This window comes from Orcinus orca, chromosome 5, assembly GCF_937001465.1.
Source record: "Orcinus orca chromosome 5, mOrcOrc1.1, whole genome shotgun sequence".
Lineage (NCBI taxonomy): Eukaryota > Metazoa > Chordata > Mammalia > Artiodactyla > Delphinidae > Orcinus > Orcinus orca.
Genome location: NC_064563.1, coordinates 128,866,336 through 128,879,991, shown reverse-complemented (window position 1 = coordinate 128,879,991; position 13,656 = coordinate 128,866,336). Strand labels below are relative to the sequence as shown.

General features: G+C 35.9%; 1 pseudogene; it reads left to right on the top strand.

Annotated features, from left to right (window-relative positions):
* The first annotated feature begins 5,667 nt into the window (after window positions 1-5,667).
* Window positions 5,668-7,255, top strand: LOC101273996 (elongation factor 1-alpha 1-like; annotated as a pseudogene).
* Window positions 7,256-13,656: the final 6,401 nt, after the last annotated feature.

The window sequence follows — 13,656 nt, the reverse complement described above, 5'->3', positions numbered from 1 at the left end:
CTCTTAGAATAATTCAGGCAATTTTGTCATATCCACCAAACACATTGTTGTCACTGAATTTGCTGATTGAGTTTAAAATATATCTTGGGACCAAAAGTTGACCTCCTCAGCAAAATGTTACATGGCTAGTTGTCATTCCAAATATCGTTTACTTGGAGTATTCCAAAGATCTCCTAACCCAGTCTTCCCTAAACTAACATTGTTTTTAGTTTGTTGAGTGTTCTTTATCTTGACTATGGCCTTCACCCTCAAAAATCTTGGGACAGAGAATACTACAATAATTTGAGCACTACAATAAGTAAGATACTTTAAGTCTGTTGTATCTAGGCACTCTTTTCAATATATTATAATTTAAGTAAATAATTACATAATGGTCCATGGTTCTCTTGTTGAACAAAATCTTTGGAGGTGTTTGAGAGGTAAGAGTTTCCATATGTTATCTCTCAAAAGCTGTCTGATGTGATTAGCATAACCTGTAAAATGGGAAACAAAAGAAGAATCATTTTTATAGTTACTCCAAGTGTTCGTCCACACAGTGTTATTAAAATCATTGAGATGCATCATCATATAGACAATTGCAGAATGAATACTTGCTAAATCCACCAGGACCCATCCTGGATCTTCAGATTTAAACACAGGGAAAGTTTCCTACAAGAAATATCTTCACCCCTATGGGTATCTGTGAATAGATATAAGAGGTAGTATGATTCTCTTGTTCTCAAAGCATCCAAGTAATGTTAGCTTTTCCTTTTTGCATTACCAATTTCTTGCTTCTGCTCAATCACAAATTGTTTCCACTTTTTCCATTTATAATAAATTTCACTCCAATGCCCCCCCTGGGATAGGACTGTCAAGTGCAGCAAGGATACTGACTCATGTAGCTGGCAGCAATATGAAACTTATTGATGTTTTCTCCTTCATCCATTCCCAGTTATACCTTGGAGGGTTGGAAAAGTGTACACTTATGAAACTGTTCATCCACTAGGTAGCAAAAGGGCAGAATCTTTAGTCTTTAATCTTAGCTTAAGTGACAGGAAGAAAGAACCATCCCATCATTCTTTAAGATCTCAAGTACTTAATATTTAGAATTGTCATGGTGTCATATTTAGAAGGTGATTCTTCCTCTGGAATTAGTAAATGAAATCTAGGTCCCAGAATGGCTCAATTGGGTAGAGAAAAAAGAAAAAAAGGGAATAAATGTATGTATGTATGTATGTGTCTTCATGCATGAGGCTCCATCCCTCATCTTTTCCTATCTTTTCCTTATTATCCCATCAGTTCATCCAATGGAAAATTCCCCTCACTTTCACACATTAAGTTTTAACACATGAATCATTCTTTCTTGCAAGCCATCCCTTCAGTCTCTAACCACCAATGAATTTTCTAAGCAGATCTTTAAACAGCCCACTCCAAAATTCAAACAGTCCACTAATTTGTGGGTTGTCAAGTTTATAAAAAGCCCATTGCAGGTGATGTTTCTTAGCTCATTGCTATACTCCACATGCTGTAAAATGGGTTTCTTATTCAGATGATATAAAGGGTGGCACATTAAAATTTATTTATTTTTGGTTGCAGGCAATAGTGTTGGAGGTGTTTGCTTTAGTTACTGAGTATGTGATTCCAAATCCAGAATGAGTATTTATCCACCCAAGACCCACACTTGGGGCTATGGGTAATTTGCCAATATCATCCACTTGTCAGCTACAGGTCAGCCCAGATCCCCTTGGGGTGCTTTTTGGTGATTTAGTTTCTGAGGCTCAAGTTTCTCTTTATTTGAATAAAGAGAATTATGAGTCACATTTTTGAGTTTCTGAGGACAGTGGGGTATATCTTTTTTCTGCTATTTTTTTCTATGCCTGAATGGCTCCATGACCCAATGTATTCAAGTAATTACTTCCGACAGTGAAAAAGAACATCTGCTTTTTGGATCCAGTTTAATTCTGAAGTTTGTATGTACATGTATGTATGTGCATACATAGGTACGTATGTATATATGTATATATTTACACATGCACACGATAAAAAAAAAAAAAAAGGAAACTTCAATTAAGAGAGATTCAAGAGGCCAGAAAGGGGAGTTCTCATGCCTACAATGAAAGAAGAGCCCAATAGCAAGAAGAAACACTTTCTCTTTTTTTGCCTGGCAAGAACTCAACCAATGAGAAACTGTCACTGGTTAAAGTTCAGCCAATGAAAAGCCACTATACACCCAACTCTCAATTTCTCCAATAGATTCTTTGTTTACTATAGCCCTCCCAACTTCCTTTTCCCCTCATAAGAGTCATCCTCTTCTTGTTCTGGGAGACCTGCAAGTGGTTTGGTGTGGTTGCAATAAGCAGAATTAGGAGCAGTGTTTCTCATAACATCAAAGGAACTAGATAAAACTAATAAAAGAGTACGTTTTGTGCCAATTCTTTTGTGCCTAAGAATTTCCTGTGGTTCAGAAAATGAGATTAGGGCTTCCGTGGTGGCGCAGTGGTTGAGAGTCCGCCTGCTGATGCAGGGGACACGGGTTCGTGCCCCAGTCCAGGAAGATCCCACATGCCGCGGAGTGGCTGAGCCCGTAAGCCATGGCCGCTGAGCCTGCGCATCTGGAGCCTGTGCTCCGCAACGTGAGAGGCCGCAACGGTGAGGGGCCTGCGTACCGGAAAAAAAAAAAAAAAATCATCTATTTCCCTAGTACTTCTCTAAAAAGGGACTAATAAAATTCTCAGATGTGATATGTGATTTTTCCAGAAACCAACAACTCAATCAATCTTCATGCTTTACTTTCATCTTTGAGCTGGCAAAGAAAATAACTTATTTTTGGTTGTTTAAGGTACATCTTTAGTGTCTCTGGTCCAGGTAATTTTTAAGAATCTTATCATTTATTTCCTGTCTCTCTAGTTTAGCTGTGTTAATCTACGACCCTCTGATCATAAGATTAACCAGCATTTAGTTCAGTCCATTTGATCTTCAAGATTGAGTTGTCAACACCATATCATTGATATGTTGAATTTTTGGTATTTTTTTTTCACTTAGTCAAATCTAAGTCTCTTCAGAGCAGGTTTTGCCAATAATCAGCAGGATCTCTATATATCTGTGTGAATGTACGGTAAGTATGTTTTGGGTTCCACTCTATATGTATACAAATTACTTTGGCTTCCTCTTGAAAAAGGAAATGGGAAAAATAACCAAATTGTTCACAGAATATTGATTTCTTATAGCACGTTGCACAGTTTGAACTGTTAAGACCATATTGGATATAGAATACTATTAAGGCAACACTTTATTTAATCCCTTATAGCCTATGATTAAACTTCAGGATTCATCAGCTTTCCTCACATATAACACTGGAATATTAAACAAGACTTTTGGGGTACTAATACAGGTGAAACTGAAACATCCTTAAATAAAGCCAAATTTTCTTGATGATACCCAAACATCCTATACTGTTTTAAATTAGCCACTTGAGTGGGTTTAGATAATTTTAAAGCTTTCCATCAAGCACACCACATTAAAACAAGTGAAGAGCAGATTCTCAGGGCTTTCTTTTTCTCAATGTTTTAGGAGTGGGGAAAATATTCCCCGTTCAGACATCACATCCATTCCTATAATACTTTCTGGTAGAGAATGCATTAGTATACAGTACTTCCATTTATGAATTTCTACTGTGAGTCATATTTTTATATATAAGGCTTCCAGAGTTGTATCAACATATCCCCTAACATAAACACATCATCCTTTAACTTTTATTTTATTTTATTTATTTTATTTTTTAAGAATTTAGTGTTTACTAAACATGTTTAATTGCAAACAAAATTACCACATTAAAAGGAAACAATAATTGAATATACTAGGCAAGATTGTCATAATAGTTACACAAGGCTTTCAAGTGTTTTTTCTACTTTAATCCTTTTAACAGCCTCTATCTCCCCTATCTTCTTTTTTTTAAACTTTTTATTTTATATTATAGTTGATTAACAATGCTATGCTAGTTGCAGGTGTACAGCAAAGTGATTCAGTTATATATATATATATACATGTATTTATACTTTTTCAAATTCATTTCCCATTTAGGTTGTTACATGATATGAAGCAGAGTTCCCTGTGCTATACAGTAGGTCCTTGTTGGTCATCCTTTAACCTTTAATTAGCAACTTCATTAGCAAACTTGGGTATAAGAGGACATTGTGCACTAGTATCTGATAGTTATCTCCCTCAGGCCATTTAACCCATATCAATAAAAAGGTTCTCCAGCCCCTTCTACTCCTAGCTCCTCAAGAGACTTTGACCAGCCCATCTCTCAGAATCATAATTCTCTCTTTTTTTCACACCGTTTTAATCAGCACTTATCCTGAAGAGACCAAAGTTTTCACATTTGTGTCATTATTACATTTTAAAAATTCATTTAAGCTAGGAAAAATTAAGTGAATATGTTCTCTTCTGTTATTTTCATAGTCCAAGGAGTTGATAGACCAGCCAGACCACCTAGTATTTACTATAATCTATTAAAATTTTTATAACTACTTCATCTATCTCCAACTTTATTTCATTTTAAGTAAACTATACAAACCCTCCCACTGGTTTAATTGTACTAAAGTTATTCAGTGTTTTCGTTTTGCTTTCTCTTTCCAAAATAATTTAAAATATTTCTCATAATTTAATCGCATTTGGTTTACCTGAGCTAACAGCCTCCCTCAAATTATCCTACCCCTCCTCAACAGGAGGGTCAGCAAGAGCCCAGACAGTTAGAGTTGCTTTTATCAGAGCATGAATAACAATGAACTGAAGATCTAAATTTAGGGGATACTTTGTTACCATCACACAAGGAATACAAATATACTAGCATGTTTAATATTTTTAAAGCCTAAGAAGAATTCTACTTAGTATCAAAGGGTGGTGTGTCTTCCTGACTCCCCTTTGGAATCATGTCTCTTCGTTTTTAAGAGAATCTCTGGCAGCCATTGATTTTTTTAAAACTTCCTTTTATTTTCACTAAAACAGCCCAACCAATCCAAAATACAGAATTCTTGATCAATTTCACCTTTTAAAAAGCCAACTTAGCTATTGTTAGATCTACTAGTTTCATTCATACATTCTCTTCTTATAGACTTGTGTGACCTCAAACCAGGGATGGCCTAGGAGCCAAATTTGCATCAAAGGACAATTTCATTTATCTTTCCCATATCATCAACTGCAGCTGTTACACACGACTGGATATGGAAAGGACTCATAAAGGACTGCATAAAGGCAACGCAGAGTACTAAAATGTACCATCAAAATATGTGTGAGATACTAAGTTAGCAGCTAAAGCCAGGCTATATAAACTAAAAACAAACAAAAACAAACAAACAAAAATAACATCTATGCTTTTTTAATAACAATGTAGGTAAGCTAGTACAGGGTGACCTCTGTGGGGATAATTTGTCAGATAAGTTGTCCTACTATTTAGTATATTCTTGGTCAAGTTTAGTACCATGGTTCCAGACTTCTCAGGTAATAAGACTGAACAGCCACAGACAAGGTAAAAGCTAATTTCATGTTTATGTGTAAAATCATGTGTTACATATATCATTTGAAGACTGTGGGTAGAATCCATGATTGTAAAGATTTCCTTCACAGCTTTTTTACAACAATTTTATCACCAGACAGATGTTGTGAAATCACCACTAAATCTAAGCTAAAATGGGAAAGAAAAAAATTCATATCAACATCATTATAGTTGGACACTTACATTGGGGCAAGTAGACCACTGCTGGACATCGGATCTACAAATGTGGTGGATCAACAAAAGAACCATCAATAAGTTTGAGAAGGATGCTGCTGAGATGGGAAATGGCTCCTTCAAGGATACCTGCATCTTGGATAAACTGAAGGCTGAACATGAATGTCATATCACCATTGATATCTCCCTGTGGGAATTTGAGACCTAAAAGTATTATTTGAACATCACTGATGCCCCAGGACACAGAGACTTAATCAAAAACATGATCACAGGCACATCACAGGCTGATTGTACTGTTTTGATTGTTGCTGCTGGTATTAGTGAATTTGAAACAGGTTTATCCAAGAACAAGCAGACCTGGAAGCATGCCCTTCTGACCTACACATTGGGTATGAAACAACTAAATGTTGATATTAACAAAATAGATTCTTTCAGCCAGAAGTTGTACAAGGATATTGTTAAAAAGTCAGCGGGGCTTCCCTGGTGGTGCAGTGGTGGAGAGTCCGCCTGCCGATGCAGGGGACACGGGTTTGTGCCCCGGTCCGGGAAGATCCCACATGCCGCAGAGCAGCTGGGCCCGTGAGCCATGGCCTCTGAGCCTGCGCGTCTGGAGCCTGTGATCCACAACGAGAGAGGCCACAACAGTGAGAGGCCTGTGTACAGCAAAAAAAAAAAAAAAAAAAATGTCAGCACCTACATTAAAAAAATTGGCTCAACCCTAACATAGTAGCATTTGTGTTAATTTTGGGTTGAAACGATGACAGCGTGCTGGAGCCAAATGCTAAACTGTTGTGGTTTAAGGGATCGAAATTAACCCATAAAGATGGCAATGCCCATGGAACCATGCTGCTTGAAGCTCTGGGTTGCATTTTGCTACCAACTCATCTAACTGATCAGCCCTTTGGCTGTCCTCTAGGACATCTACAAAATTGTTCATGTTGGTATTATCCCTGTGGGACAGGTGGAGACTGGTGTTCTCAAACCAGGCATGGTGGTCACCTATGCTCCAGTCAATGTTACAACTGAAGTCAAGTTTGTTAAAATGCACCATGAAGTTTTGAGTGAAGCTCTTCCATATGGGCTTCAATGTCAAGAATGTGTCTCTCAAATATATTCATTCTGGCAATGTGGCTGGTAACAGCAACGGTGACACAGCAATGGAAGCAGCTGACTTCAAGCCTTAGGTGATTATCCTGAACCACCCAGGGCAAATCAATGCTGGCTATGGACCTGTGCAGGATGTCACACAGCTCACACTACTTGCAGGTTTGCTGAGCTGAAGGAAAAGATTGATTGCTATTTGGAGAGAAACTGGAAGATGGCCCCCAATTTTTGAGACCTGGTGATGCTGCCACCATAGAAATAGTTCCTGGCAAGCCCATGTGTGTTGAGAGCTTCTCTGATAATCCTCCTCTGGATCGTTTTGCTGTTCATGACATGAGATGGGCAGTTGCTGTGGGTGTCATCAAAATAGTGGAAAAGGAGGCTGCTGGAGCTGGCAAGGTCACCGTGTCTGCCCAGAAAGCTCAGGATGAATACTATCCGTAATACCTGCCACCCAAATCTAGAAGATTAGGGTGGCAGGTAGAAGACCCATCTCAGAACTGTCTGTATCAACTGGCGATTTAAGTTGAATAGTAAATGACTAGTTAATGAAATAATAACAATACATTGAAAAACCTTCAGAAGGAAAGAGGAACATTTTGTCGATCATTTGTGTGTGTATGTGTGTGTGTGTGTGTGGTGGCTTTAAGTTATTAGTCTTTAAAATCAATACTTTTTAATAAAAACATGATCAAAAATCTGTCACAGAATTTTGAAACCCTTTGAAACAAAATTTAGTGAGAAACCTGTGTCTTCTTTCGGCCAACACTGTAACTTCCTATACTATGTAGTTAGATGAATGATTTAAGAGTTGCCCATAATCCATTTCTGGTGTCCATCTGCTTAAACTTCAGGATTTGATAATTCTGAGTTAACGTTTTTTTTCTAGGTGGGAATTTCAGGTTTGTTCACCTTTCATGAAGGGAGGTATCAAGTATGCTTTAAATACACAGTGAAAACCTATGGGATGGGGTCTGTTGATTACAACACTTCATAGATTAGGACAGACAAGGAATAAGCAACTTTCTTTTTATGTAAGCTACCTTATAAAAAGGCCAAAAACTGTAATGTTAATGGCCATGTGTTGCATATAATAAGTTGTGTGGTTTTGGTATAAGTAAATTTTTGAAATTCCTAAACTATTTCACTAATATACATTTATTTTATTTATATACAAGATACAAATTAATAAATATCATAAAATGGATTTTGGATTTAAAATATCACACCTAAAATACAGAGTGTGAACTACATATTGACAAAACATAAAAATTTAAAAGTTTGCTTTTAAAATATTAAACTATCATTGACCTGATTAATAAATATTTTTTTGTTTGTTTTATTATTTACACAGTTAAGAAGGTAGTAAACTGTCCATTTTGGAAGTAACCTAACTATCCTGCAGAAGTTTGGTAAATGATATAAATGATATAAAAAAGACTTAAACTTACGTTCATTATTAAATATCCCTTTCTAATTCCTTTTTGGGAAACTTTAAAGAGTTTACAAGTATTTAAAATAGTATGGATTACATATGTATGTTTTTAAGAAAATATTTGCTTTCTGAAGACATTTTTAAATAAGCAAATGTATTTTATTTCACATTTAAAATAACATTCCTATCAATTCAGCAATGCCAGGAATTCTTCAACAGAGAAGTTTTATCAATGTAGTATCTTTTTCTTTCCCAATGTTACAGTTTAGGGAAAGCCATCAAAATATTGTCTTCAGATAGGTCATGAAAGCATCTTATTTATTAGAAAAATTATTTAGACCAATACCAATGCACAAACTACTTCTTAATGCTCAATGACTATATATATATATATATATATTTACAATGAATTTCAAAGTCTAGGTCTTAGAACTGAAAACCTTGTATTTAGCTCTCTGATTAGTTTCAGTTTACCTGACACATGGGAAATAATGAAATGGAAGAATAATCTTAGCATCTTATCTTTGGCCATGGTCAATACAAATATCATTTAATACTTGGATTACACAGAAAAAAGTCCCATGTAATTGTGACTTAATTGTTGACCATGTAGTTAATAAAATAAGCCACTTACAATTAACATGTTATTTAAGATGTTACTTTAAGTCCCTCTTTCCTTTTTTTTTTTTCTCCTTCCTCCTTTCCTGCTTTGTTTGCTTATAAAATCTTAAAGAAGATTTCAATTTCACTTAATTTTGTCAATGATTCTGTAAAGGATTTTTGTTACATTAGAAAAGAGAGTTTAGATTTTTTGAATTACTGTGTAGGCTATCATATTTACCCCAAATTTAAATAAGTATTTTAAATTAGTTTAGAATAAATGTAGCCCTGAATCCAGTCACTGAATACTATTTTTAACTACATGACATTTCCTAAGTCACAGGAGATTTTGTGTGGAAGTCACCAAACTCCCATTTATTTTCCAAGGACACTTAGAACTCCCCTGAGTACTTGTTATTGTTGAGCAGGAGGTACTGGAGAAATTGTTAATTTACATTTCCTGAATTTTGTGAACTCTAGACATTTTGTCTCAGTGGAGGTCTGAAAACTGAAGCATTATTTCACACAGCAATGAGTTTGTTTTTTCCAGGCAGGCATTTTGATGAATAGCATGGGCAGCTAAACATCTATACCCTTCTCTCAGGTTCAATTCTGGTCATACCAGTGAGCAGAGACAAGGACATAAATAACGTGTTTGTAATTTGTACTGTGATCTGCAAACGGTGTGAGGGAAAAATAAACCCAATGTTTTTATGTGTAGATCAATTGCATTTAGGAGGCATTACAGAGAGCAGCCAAAGAATTCCATCTCGGAGACCAGCTCTTGTCCAAGAGACATAGAATAGAAGGTCCCACCATTCCTTCACTTTTCGAAACATTGAAAATTTCCAGGAAGCTTGATTATTTTTAGGAGTGACAAGATGGAAAATATTATATAAATATAAGAATTTAGACCACAGGTAAAATAGCATCTGGCAAGCAATTTCATGCCATTTTTTGTTTGTTTGTTTTTTAACATCTTTATTGGAGTATAATTGCTTTACAATGGTGTTAGTTTCTGCTTTATAACAAAGTGAATCAGTTATACATATACATATATCCCCATATCTCTTCCCTCTTGCATCTCCCTCCCTCCCACCCTCCTTATCCCACCCCTCTAGGTGGTTACAAAGCACCGAGCTGATCTCCCTGTGCTATGCGGCTGTTTCCCACTAGCTATCTATTTTATATTTGGTAGTGTATATATGTCCATGCCACTCTCTCACTTTGTCCCAGCTTATCCTTCCCCCTCCCCATATCTTCAAGTCCATTCTCTAGTAGGTCTGCATCTTTATTCCTGTCTTGCCCCTATAACCCATATATATGTGTTAACATATGGTATTTATTTTTATTTATTTATTTTAATTTATTTTTATTTATTTATTCATTTTTATTTTATTTATTTTTCTCTTTCTGACTTATTTCACTCTGTATGACAGACTCTAGGTCCATCCATCTTACTACAAATAACTCAATTTTGTTTCTTTTTATGGCTGAGTAATATTCCATTGTATATGTGTGCCCCATCTTCTTTATCCATTCATCTGTTGATGGACACTTAGGTTGCTTCCATGTCCTTTCTATTGTAAATAGAGCTGCAGTGAACACTGTGGTACATGACTCTTTTTGAATGATGGTTTTCTCAGGGTATATGCCCAGTAGTGGGATTGCTGGGTTGTATGGTAGTTCTATTTTTAGTTTTCTAAGGAACCTCCATACTGTTCTCTGTAGTGGCTGTATCAATTTATAGTCTCACGAACAGTGCAAGAGGGTTCCCTTTTCTCCCCACCCTCTCCAGAATTGATTGTTTGTAGATGTTTTGTTGATGGCCATTCTGACCTCTGTGAGATGATATTTCATTGTAGTTTTGATTTGCATTTCTCTAATAATTAATGATGTTGAGCATTCTTTCATGTGTTTATTGGCAATCTGTATATATTCTTTGGAGAAATGTCTATTTTGGTCTTCTGCCCATTTTTGGATTGGGTTGTTTGGTTTTTTTTTGATATTGAGCTGCATGAGCTGCTTGTAAATTTTGGAGATTAATCCTTTGTCAGTTGCTTCATTTGAAAATATTTTGTCCCATTCTGAGGGTGGTCTTTTGGTCTTGTTTATGGTTTCCTTTGCTGTGCAAAAGCTTTGAAGTTTCATTAGGTCCCATTTGTTTATTTTTGTTTTTATTTCCATTTCTCTAGGAGGTGGGTCAAAAAGGATCTTGTTGTGATTTATGTCATAGAGTGTTCTGTCTATGTTTTCCTCTAAGAGTTTGATAGTGTCTGGCCTTATATTTTTCATTCCTTTTTAAGAATAGGAAAGGATTTTTGAGGTCACTGTGTTATGATGGCATTGACCTCTCACCTGATGACCAAGACTTGCCCAGAAAGGATGAGTTACTGATAAAGGTTTTCATACAGAACTTATAAATATATGTTCGTGAGTCCCATGGTCTGAGCAAGATTTGAGCCGCTAACCTAAACACTTTAAGTTCTTTATGGTCAGCCTATCAGACTTCATTAAGAGACATTATTATGTCTAATGATGAGACCATGTTTCAGTATGCCATGACTCCTGTCTTGTATAACTGATTTTACATAGTTTTCAAATGACACCTTTGAAAATATGAACTAAATGACTAGCAGAGGTGAAAATGCTCTATTACCTGCCTCAGAAGAGATAAGCTCTGAGTAGAGAAATATGGAAGTTAAGTTCTTGAAGTTAGTTTTGAGGACAGATTGCAGAGGATCCTCAGTGCAATGACGGGGAGTTTGGATGTTATTTGTTTTGCTGTAGGAAACAAGTATTCTTAATGGCTTAAGACATTAAACACTTTATCAAAGAAGTGTAAAGATGCAGAGGCATAAAAGATGCAATGACTGGGGAATGCTTGGAATAGAGATGTTAATTAAGAATCTATTTCATTTGTCAAAGCTTTGCCAAGAGTCTGGCTTTCATAACTGTTCACAGATATGAGAAAAGGTTGAAACTGGGGAGAATAATATTAAAACAAATAACTAAACAAAACCAAAACACTAAAGGAAATTATAATCTATTCAGAACTGGAAGAAGATACCATATACTACATTCTCAATCAGACATAAGGATATCAAGAAAGATTTGGTAAAAATGAAAGTAAATCTATTTATATGGCTATTAGAGACTCCTTTAAGAGACTGGGAGATAGAAAACTTTCTGTTCCAGGAATTAATATGGGAAATGTTCCAACATGTACCAGAACAATGACCTTAACCAAACTCCTGTTGGAGCCACAAAAAACACTGGTAGTGAACTCTGGTGTCCTCTTAAACACAGACTCTAGCTTCTGCATTAGTTCAGATCACAGCACTTGTTCACAGCACACCTCCCCAACTTGACCTTGATATGCAGGTGAGAGAGAGGGAGAGAAAGAGGGAGACAAATATTTGAAGATTTACACTGATGGCTCTGAAGATGGAGAAAGAGTCTATGACTCAAGTAATGTAGGTTGCCTCTAGAAGCTGGAAAAGGCAAGCAAATAGATTCTCTCCCAGATCCTCTGGAAGAAAAACATATTGATTCTAGAATTTCTGGCCTCTAATAGTGTAAGATAATAAACATGTTTTGTTCTAATACATATAGTTATTGGTAATTTTTTATAAAAGCAAAAGGAAACTGTTACAACAAGGAAGAAAACTCTATGAGCTACTCTGTCTCCAGATCCTCAGGTTGTTTTCTTGAATGTTCACTGGCAGGATATCTTTCTCTTATACCTGAAACTGAAGCAGTAATTCATGGGGAGGTCCATGGGTATGGCTCAAATTGGGAACAGTGTCAAAAGCAAAGAAGGTTTGTATTTGTGGGATACTGAAGAGATTGAATTGACAAAATTTGGAAATAAGCAAAAAAATTTATGGAGGAAAAGAAAACAAGAAAGTATGAGTGTAGACCATTGGTTTTTAAACTCTTTTGCAGGACAAAGCCATCAACCTCATACTGAGAAACATATATTAACATACAATTTAACCTACAATTGCTGAGTTCACAGATGCTTTGGCCAGAGGTCAAATTTATAGTGGAGATTTATACATCCTGAGGGATGGCTTGGATGATCTATTAGATTTCTTTTAATTCTACAATTCTATAATAATCATAAAACCTAAGAGTTAAGATATTGGTGGAGTCAATGATGAATACAAGGAAGGTATGAAGAGAAGATGATATTTTTGTGAAGTAATAGGTGAAGGGGATGGGTACATGAGAAACCATTTTTCTTTTAAATATGATTAATATGAGGTACTGTTAGAGCCCTCATGAGGAGATGCTGACTGGAGCATTAAAAACACACAGCGGGCATTTGGGCAAGTGTTTAAGGTTCTAGGTGATATCCATGGGTATTAATCAATAGCAGTTTGGCATCAGTTGAGCTCTCTATAGGAATAGGTATAAAAGGAAAAGTGTTGATAGAGGGATCAGAATGGTGGAGAATACACATTCCATATTTATAGACTCAAGGGAATGAGGCTGAGAAAGAGCTAGAGAATAAACAGAGAAGTAGGTGGCATCACAGGAACCAAATGAAAAACGTAATTCATAAAAGATTTCATGAAAATGTGAAATTTTAGCCTTAGCCAATTAATGTTAGACAGTCTATGGAGATTGAATTCTAAAGTAAGATAATCAAATCTACTTACTTATGAAGATAACGTTGACATTGTAAGAGGGTAGACTGAATTTGAAGAGAAATTGAAGTCAAGGAGGCTAGAAGATCAGAGAACAATGGAAAAATATTTTACATCTTAAAACCTAGCAGAAAAGCTAACTTAAAAGCGAACTT